We start from the raw sequence: 8,313 nt of genomic DNA on the forward strand, positions 1-8,313 counted from the left end.
GGTACCTCAGAGAGGCCGAATTGACACATTTTGTGTCCGACCGCGGGAACCAGCCGAGGCGGACGCTTTTCGGCGCAAGAGCCGTTGGCACTTAGAAAATATTCGTTAATCTTGAACGGACCTCCAGGGGAAGAGGCCGAATTTTCACTTGTTCTGGCCGACATCGGGAACCAGCCGAGTCGGACGCTTTACGGCGGAGCAGCCGTTGGCACTTAGGAAATATTCGTTAATCTTGAACGGACCTCCAGGGGAAGAGGCCGAATTTTCACTTGTTCTGGCCGACATCGGGAACCAGCCGAGTCGGACGCTTTACGGCGGAGCAGCCGTTGGCACTTAGAAAATATTCGTTAAACTTCAACTGACCTCCAGGGGAAGAGGCCGAATTTCCACTTGTTCTGGCCGACATCGGGAACCAGCCGAGTCGGACGCTTTACGGCGGAAGAGCCGATGGCACTTAGAAAATATTCGTTAAACTTGACAGGACCTCCAGGGGAAGAGGCCGAATTTTCGCTCGTTCAGGCCGACCGGAGGAACCGGCCGAGTCGGACACCTTACGGCGGAAGAGCCGATGGCACTTAGAAAATATTCGCCAAAATGTTCCGGACCTCCAGGGGAAGAGGCCGAATTTTCACTTGTTCAGGCCGACCGGAGGAACCGGCCGAGTCGGACACCTTACGGCGGAAGAGCCGATGGCACTTAGAAAATATTCGTTAAACTTGACAGGACCTCCAGGGGAAGAGGCCGAATTTTCGCTCGTTCAGGCCGACCGGAGGAACCGGCCGAGTCGGACACCTTACGGCGGAAGAGCCGATGGCACTTAGAAAATATTCGTTAAACTTGACAGGACCTCCAGGGGAAGAGGCCGAATTTTCGCTCGTTCAGGCCGACCGGAGGAACCGGCCGAGTCGGACACCTTACGGCGGAAGAGCCGATGGCACTTAGAAAATATTCGTTAAACTTGACAGGACCTCCAGGGGAAGAGGCCGAATTTTCGCTCGTTCAGGCCGACCGGAGGAACCGGCCGAGTCGGACACATTACGGCGGAAGAGCCGATGGCACTTAGAAAATATTCGTTAAACTTGACAGGACCTCCAGGGGAAGAGGCCGAATTTTCGCTCGTTCAGGCCGACCGGAGGAACCGGCCGGGTCGGACACCTTACGGCGGAAGAGCCGATGGCACTTAGAAAATATTCGCCAAAATGTTCCGGACCTCCAGGGGAAGAGGCCGAATTTTCACTTGTTCAGGCCGACCGGAGGAACCGGCCGGGTCGGACACGTTACGGCGGAACAGCCGTTGGCACTTAGAAAATATTCGTCAAAGTCGTCCGGACCTCCAGGGGAAGAGGCCGAATTTTCGCTCGTTCGGGCCGACCGGAGGAACCGGCCGGGTCGGACACGTTACGGCGCAACAGCCGTTCGCACTTAGAAAATATTCGTTAAACTTCACAGGACCTCCAGGGGAAGAGGCCGAATTTTCGCTCGTTCGGGCCGACCGGAGGAACCGGCCGGGTCGGACACGTTACGGCGCAACAGCCGTTCGCACTTAGAAAATATTCGCCAAAGTCGTCCGGACCTCCAGGGGAAGAGGCCGAATTTTCGCTCGTTCGGGCCGACCGGAGGAACCAGCCGGGTCGGACACGTTACGGCGCAACAGCCGTTGGCACTTTGAAAATATTCGCCAAAATGTTCCGGACCTCCAGGGGAAGAGGCCGAATTTTCGCTCGTTCGGGCCGACCGGAGGAACCGGCCGGGTCGGACACGTTACGGCGCAACAGCCGTTGGCACTTTGAAAATATTCGCCAAAATGTTCCGGACCTCCAGGGGAAGAGGCCGAATTTTCGCTCGTTCAAGCCGACCGGAGGAACCAGCCGGGTCGGACACGTTACGGCGCAACAGCCGTTGGCACTTTGAAAATATTCGCCAAAATGTTCCGGACCTCCAGGGGAAGAGGCCGAATTTTCGCTCGTTCAAGCCGACCGGAGGAACCAGCCGGGTCGGACACGTTACGGCGCAACAGCCGTTGGCACTTTGAAAATATTCGCCAAAATGTTCCGGACCTCCAGGGGAAGAGGCCGAATTTTCGCTCGTTCGGGCCGACCGGAGGAACCGGCCGGGTCGGACACGTTACGGCGCAACAGCCGTTGGCACTTTGAAAATATTCGCCAAAATGTTCCGGACCTCCAGGGGAAGAGGCCGAATTTTCGCTCGTTCAAGCCGACCGGAGGAACCAGCCGGGTCGGACACGTTACGGCGCAACAGCCGTTGGCACTTTGAAAATATTCGCCAAAATGTTCCGGACCTCCAGGGGAAGAGGCCGAATTTTCGCTCGTTCAAGCCGACCGGAGGAACCAGCCGGGTCGGACACGTTACGGCGCAACAGCCGTTGGCACTTTGAAAATATTCGCCAAAATGTTCCGGACCTCCAGGGGAAGAGGCCGAATTTTCGCTCGTTCGGGCCGACCGGAGGAACCGGCCGGGTCGGACACGTTACGGCGCAACAGCCGTTGGCACTTTGAAAATATTCGCCAAAATGTTCCGGACCTCCAGGGGAAGAGGCCGAATTTTCGCTCGTTCGGGCCGACCGGAGGAACCGGCCGGGTCGGACACTTTACGGCGCAACAGCCGTTGGCACTTTGAAAATATTCGCCAAAATGTTCCGGACCTCCAGGGGAAGAGGCCGAATTTTCGCTCGTTCGGGCCGACCGGAGGAACCGGCCGGGTCGGACACTTTACGGCGCAACAGCCGTTGGCACTTTGAAAATATTCGCCAAAATGTTCCGGACCTCCAGGGGAAGAGGCCGAATTTTCGCTCGTTCGGGCCGACCGGGAGAACCAGCCGAGGCGGACACTTTACGGCGCAACAGCCGTTGGCACTTTGAAAATATTCGCCAAAATGTTCCGGACCTCCAGGGGAAGAGGCCGAATTTTCGCTCGTTCGGGCCGACCGGGAGAACCAGCCGAGGCGGACACTTTACGGCGGTTGAGCCGTTGGCACTTAGAAATTATTCAGACTTCCATCAAACACACATCGGCCTTTTGCCGTCACTGCCCGGGATGGGCACCGTGGTAGCTCGGACAGTTCGTGTGACAGCTTCCGCTGGCACTTAGAAAATTTTTAAAATGAAAATAAACAGTTCTGCACATACGTGCCGACTATATTTTGCGAAAGGGGGGTAAAGTGATGAGTACACTAACTGGGGGGACCAAGTACATAAAGCCCACCCCTGGTACCTCAGAGAGGCCGAATTTTCGAATTCTGAGGCCGAGCTGGGGAACCAGACGAGGCGGACACTTTTCCGAGCGAGAGCCGATGGCACTTAGAAAATTTTCGGCTAAGTCGGCAGGACTTCCAGAGCGAGAGGCCGAATATTCGTCATCTGTGGCCGACCGGGGAACCAGCGAAGGCGGATAGGCGGTCACGGATGTCCCGCCGGCTGGTCCGCGGGCCAATTTGGGTCCCGTAATTTAGCGGTCGCGGTCCGGAATCCACGCCGGCCGGGGAACCAGCGCAGGCGGATAGGCGGTCACGGAGGTCCCGCCGGCTGGTCCGCGGGCCAATTTTGGTCCCGTAAGTGAGCGGCCGCGGCCCGGAATACACGCCGACCGGGGAACCAGCGAAGGCGGATAGGCGGTCACGGAGGTCCCGCCGGCTGGTCCGCGGGCCAATTGGGGTCCCGTAAATTAGCGGTCGCGGCCCGGAATTCGCGCCGGCCGGGGAACCAGCGCAGGCGGATAGGCGGTCACGGAGGTCCCGCCGGCTGGTCCGCGGGCCAATCGGGGTCCCGTAAGTTAGCGGTCGCGGCCCGGAATTCGCGCCGGCCGGGGAACCAGCGCAGGCGGATAGGCGGTCACGGAGGTCCCGCCGGCTGGTCCGCGGGCCAATCGGGGTCCCGTAAGTTAGCGGTCGCGGCCCGGAATTCGCGCCGGCCGGGGAACCAGCGCAGGCGGATAGGCGGTCACGGAGGTCCCGCCGGCTGGTCCGCGGGCCAATCGGGGTCCCGTAAGTTAGCGGTCGCGGCCCGGAATTCGCGCCGGCCGGGGAACCAGCGCAGGCGGATAGGCGGTCACGGAGGTCCCGCCGGCTGGTCCGCGGGCCAATCGGGGTCCCGTAAGTTAGCGGTCGCGGCCCGGAATTCGCGCCGGCCGGGGAACCAGCGCAGGCGGATAGGCGGTCACGGAGGTCCCGCCGGCTGGTCCGCGGGCCAATCGGGGTCCCGTAAGTTAGCGGTCGCGGCCCGGAATTCGCGCCGGCCCGCAGCCACCGCCAGGCGGATAGGCGGTCACGGAGGTCCCGCCGGCCGGTCCGCGGGGGGAACTGCGCCCTCTGGCGGACACGCTATTGTAAATGAATGGGGTTTGGCACTTAGTGCATTTTTCGCCGAAGCCGACGAGCGCTCCGGGCGAGGAGGCCGGATTCTCGCCATCCGTGGCCGGCCGGGGAACCGGCCAAGGCGGATAGGCGGTCACGGGGGTCCCGCCGGCTGGTCCGCGGGCCAATTGGGGTCCCGTAAGTTAGCGGTCGCGGCCCGGAATCCGCGCCGGCCAGCAGCCACCGGGAGGCGGATAGGCTGTCACGGAGGTCCCGCCGGCTGGTCCGCGGGCCATTTAGGGTCCCGTAGGTGAGCGGTCGCGGCCCGGAATCCAGGCCGGCCAGGAGGCACCGCCAGGCGGATAGGCGGTCACGGAGGTCCCGCCAGCTGGTCCGCGGGCCATTTATGGTCCCGTAAGTTAGCGGTCGCGGCCCGGAATCCACGCCGGCCAGGAGGCACCGGCAGGCGGATGGGCGGTCACGGAGGTCCCGCCAGCTGGTCCGCGGGCCGTTTAGGGTCCCGTAAGTTAGCGGTCGCGGCCCGGAATCCACGCCGGCCAGGAGGCACCGCCAGGCGGGTAGGCTGTCACGGAGGTCCCGCCAGCTGGTCCGCGGGCCAATTAGGGTCCCGTAAGTTAGCGGTCGCGGCCCGGAATCCGCGCCGGCCAGCAGCCACCGCCAGGCGGGTAGGCTGTCACGGAGGTCCCGCCGGCCGGTCCGCGGGCCAATCAGGGTCCCGTAAGTGAGCGGTCGCGGCCCGGAATGCACGCCGGCCAGCAGGCACCGCCAGGCGGATAGGCGGTCACGGAGGTCCCGCCGGCCGGTCCGCGGGCCAATCAGGGTCCCGTAAGTGAGCGGTCGCGGCCCGGAATGCACGCCGGCCAGGAGGCACCGCCAGGCGGATAGGCGGTCACGGAGGTCCCGCCGGCCGGTCCGCTGGCCAATTACCTCCAGCCGAGCGGATATGAACTTTATTAGCACCTTCTACGAGATGGCGGAGCCTTATTCGACAACCAGCACCTCGGCTTAGCATTTTCCACGGCCCGCTGATCTTCCAGAAGACGTCCAGCCGGTTTCCTCCTCACATTTTAAGCCGGCCGAGGCTTCCGGCACCCCGGCTAAGCTTTCTCCACGGCCCGCTGAGCTTCCAGAAGACCTCCAGCCGGTTCTCCCGGTGCTTTCCTCCTCACGTTTTAAGCCGGCCGAGGCTTCCGGCACCCCGGCTAAGCTTTTTCCCACGGCCCGCTGAGCTTCCAGGGGACCTCCGGCCGGTTCTCCGCGCGCTTTCCTCCTCACTTTTAAGCCGGCCGAGGCTCCAGGCACCTCGGCTAAGCGTTTTGAACGGCCCGCTGAGCTTCCAGGGGACCTCCAGCCGGTTCTCCGCGCGCCCCCCTCCCAACTTTTTAAGCCGGCCGAGGCTCCAGGCACCCCGGCCAAGCCTTTCCCACGGCCCGCTGAGCTTCCAGGGGACCTCCAGCCGGTTCTCCGCGCGCCCCCCTCCCACCTTTTTAAGCCGGCCGAGGCTCCAGGCACCCCGGCCAAGCCTTTCCCACGGCCCGCTGAGCTTCCAGGGGACATCCAGCCGGTTCTCCGCGCGCCCCCCTCCTAACTCGACGCCCGAGGAGGCTCCAGGCACCCCGGCTGAGCCTTTTCGGCGGCCCGCTGATCTCCCGGAGGTCGCAACGGGGAATTGCCTCCCTCTCGCGGACACGGCGCGTAAATGCACCGCCTCTCGCACTTGGCGCACACTCACTCGCATCGCTACGCCTCCCGCGGCACTTTAAGCGACCGGGACCACCGCGAGCGCGGGCGATGACTAAGAGGCTCCCCGGCCGGCCTCGCGGAGCTCCGACGCTCCCCCGCGGGACTTCCGGCGGCCGGCCGGAGCCTCGGCACGGCTGCCGCACTCCCTAATAACACCCCGCGGGCCCCCGCGAGCCGAACGCTCGCTGCCGCGGGCGACCCGTGGTACCCCACGTGCCGAGGCGGACGCGTGACGGCGCGGGAGCCCTCGGCACTATATCACGGTCACGCATGTAGTCAAATCGTGTAAAATCACCGTTAGTTTATTCACAATATACGTAATAATTAAATACATATCAACACCGCGTATATTATTAATAAACATATGTATGTATTTATTTAATAATTAAATAAATATTAACATCGCGTATAATCATGCGGGCTCCGGGGGAAGGGGCCGATTTTTCGCCGTTCGTGGCCGACCGGGGAACCGGCGAAGGCGGACGCATCGCGGCGCGAGAGCCGTTGGCACTTTGGAAAAAAATAAAATAAAATTCGCCGACCGGGCTCCGGGGAAGAGGCCGATTTTTGGCCGTTCGTGGCCGACTTGGGAACCGGCGAAGGCGGACGCATCGCGGCGCGAGAGCCGTTGGCACTTTGAAAAAAAAAAAAAAAAAAAAAAAAAAAAAAAATTCGCCCACCGGGCTCCGGGGGAAGAGGCCGGCTTTTCGCCGTTCGCGGCCGACCGGGGAACCGGCGAAGGCGGACGCGCTCTCCAACGAGCCCCGCCGGCCGGAGGAAGTGCGCCCTCTGGCGGACACGCCGTTGTAAATGAATGGGGTTTGGCACTTAGTGCATTTTTCGCCCAAGTCGAAGCGCGCTCCGGGCGAGGAGGCCGGATTCTCGCCACCCGTGGCCGGCCGGGGAACCGGCCAAGGCGGATAGGCTTTCACGGAGGTCCCCCCGCCGGCTGGTCCGCGGGCCGATTAGGGTCCCGCGAGTGAGCGGTGGCGGTCCGGAATCCAGGCCGGCCAGGAGGCACCGCCAGGCGGATAGGCTTTCACGGAGGTCCCGCCGGCTGGTCCGCGGGCCGATTAGGGTCCCGCGAGTGAGCGGTGGCGGTCCGGAATCCAGGCCGGCCAGGAGGCACCGCCAGGCGGATAGGCTTTCACGGAGGTCCCGCCGGCTGGTCCGCGGGCCGATTAGGGTCCCGCGAGTGAGCGGTGGCGGTCCGGAATCCAGGCCGGCCAGGAGGCACCGCCAGGCGGATAGGCTTTCACGGAGGACCCGCCGGCTGGTCCGCGGGCCGATTAGGGTCCCGCGAGTGAGCGGTCGCGGTCCGGAATCCAGGCCGGCCAGGAGGCACCGCCAGGCGGATAGGCTTTCACGGAGGACCCGCCGGCTGGTCCGCGGGCCGATTAGGGTCCCGCGTGTGAGCGGTCGCGGTCCGGAATCCAGGCCGGCCAGGAGGCACCGCCAGGCGGATACACTCTCTAACGAGCCCCGCCGGCTGGTCCGCCGGGGGAAGTGCGCCCTCTGGCGGACACGCCGTTGTAAATGAATGGGGTTTGGCACTTAGTGCATTTTTCGACCAGCGGCAACGCAGGCTGACGGGCGGCCGCTTCCACGGGCCGGCACTACTCTACGGAGGCGCTAGCCGCCTCCGGTGGGGGCCGTGTGATCTCGCTGGATGCCCGAGGACCTTCCGCCAGGCCCGGCCCCAGCTTTTGCGCGCGCCCGGTCCTATTACCTGGTGGAAGCTGGAGGCCGGGGCTCGGCAGCTCGCTGCCCGGGGGACCTTCCGCGAGGCCCGGCCGCAGCTTTTACGCACGGCCGCTGCTATTCTCTGGCTCCGGCTTCGTCCCGGAGGGTGCTTGGGGAACGGCGGCGCACACCGCGAACGGCCGGTGGCGGTCGGCTGGTGGCGGTCGGGGGTGGCGCTTGGGGATGGCGCTTGGGGATGGTGGCGGTCGGCTGGTGGCGGTCGGCTGGTGGCGGTCGCCTTGTGGCGGTCGGGGGTGGCGCTTGGGGATGGTGGCTGTCGCCTTGTGGCGGTCGCCTTGTGGCGGTCGGGGGGTGGCGGTCGGGGATGGCGCTTGGGGATGGTGGCAGGTCGGCTGGTGGCGGTCGGCTGGTGGCGGTCGGGGGTGGCGCTTGGGGATGGTGGCTGTCGCCTTGTGGCGGTCGGCTGGTGGCGGTCGGCTGGTGGCGGTCGGGGGTGGCGCTTGGGGATGGGTGGCTGTCGCCTTGTGGCGGTCGGC

Source organism: Syngnathus scovelli, unplaced genomic scaffold (assembly GCF_024217435.2).
Source record: "Syngnathus scovelli strain Florida unplaced genomic scaffold, RoL_Ssco_1.2 HiC_scaffold_253, whole genome shotgun sequence".
Classification (NCBI taxonomy): domain Eukaryota; kingdom Metazoa; phylum Chordata; class Actinopteri; order Syngnathiformes; family Syngnathidae; genus Syngnathus; species Syngnathus scovelli.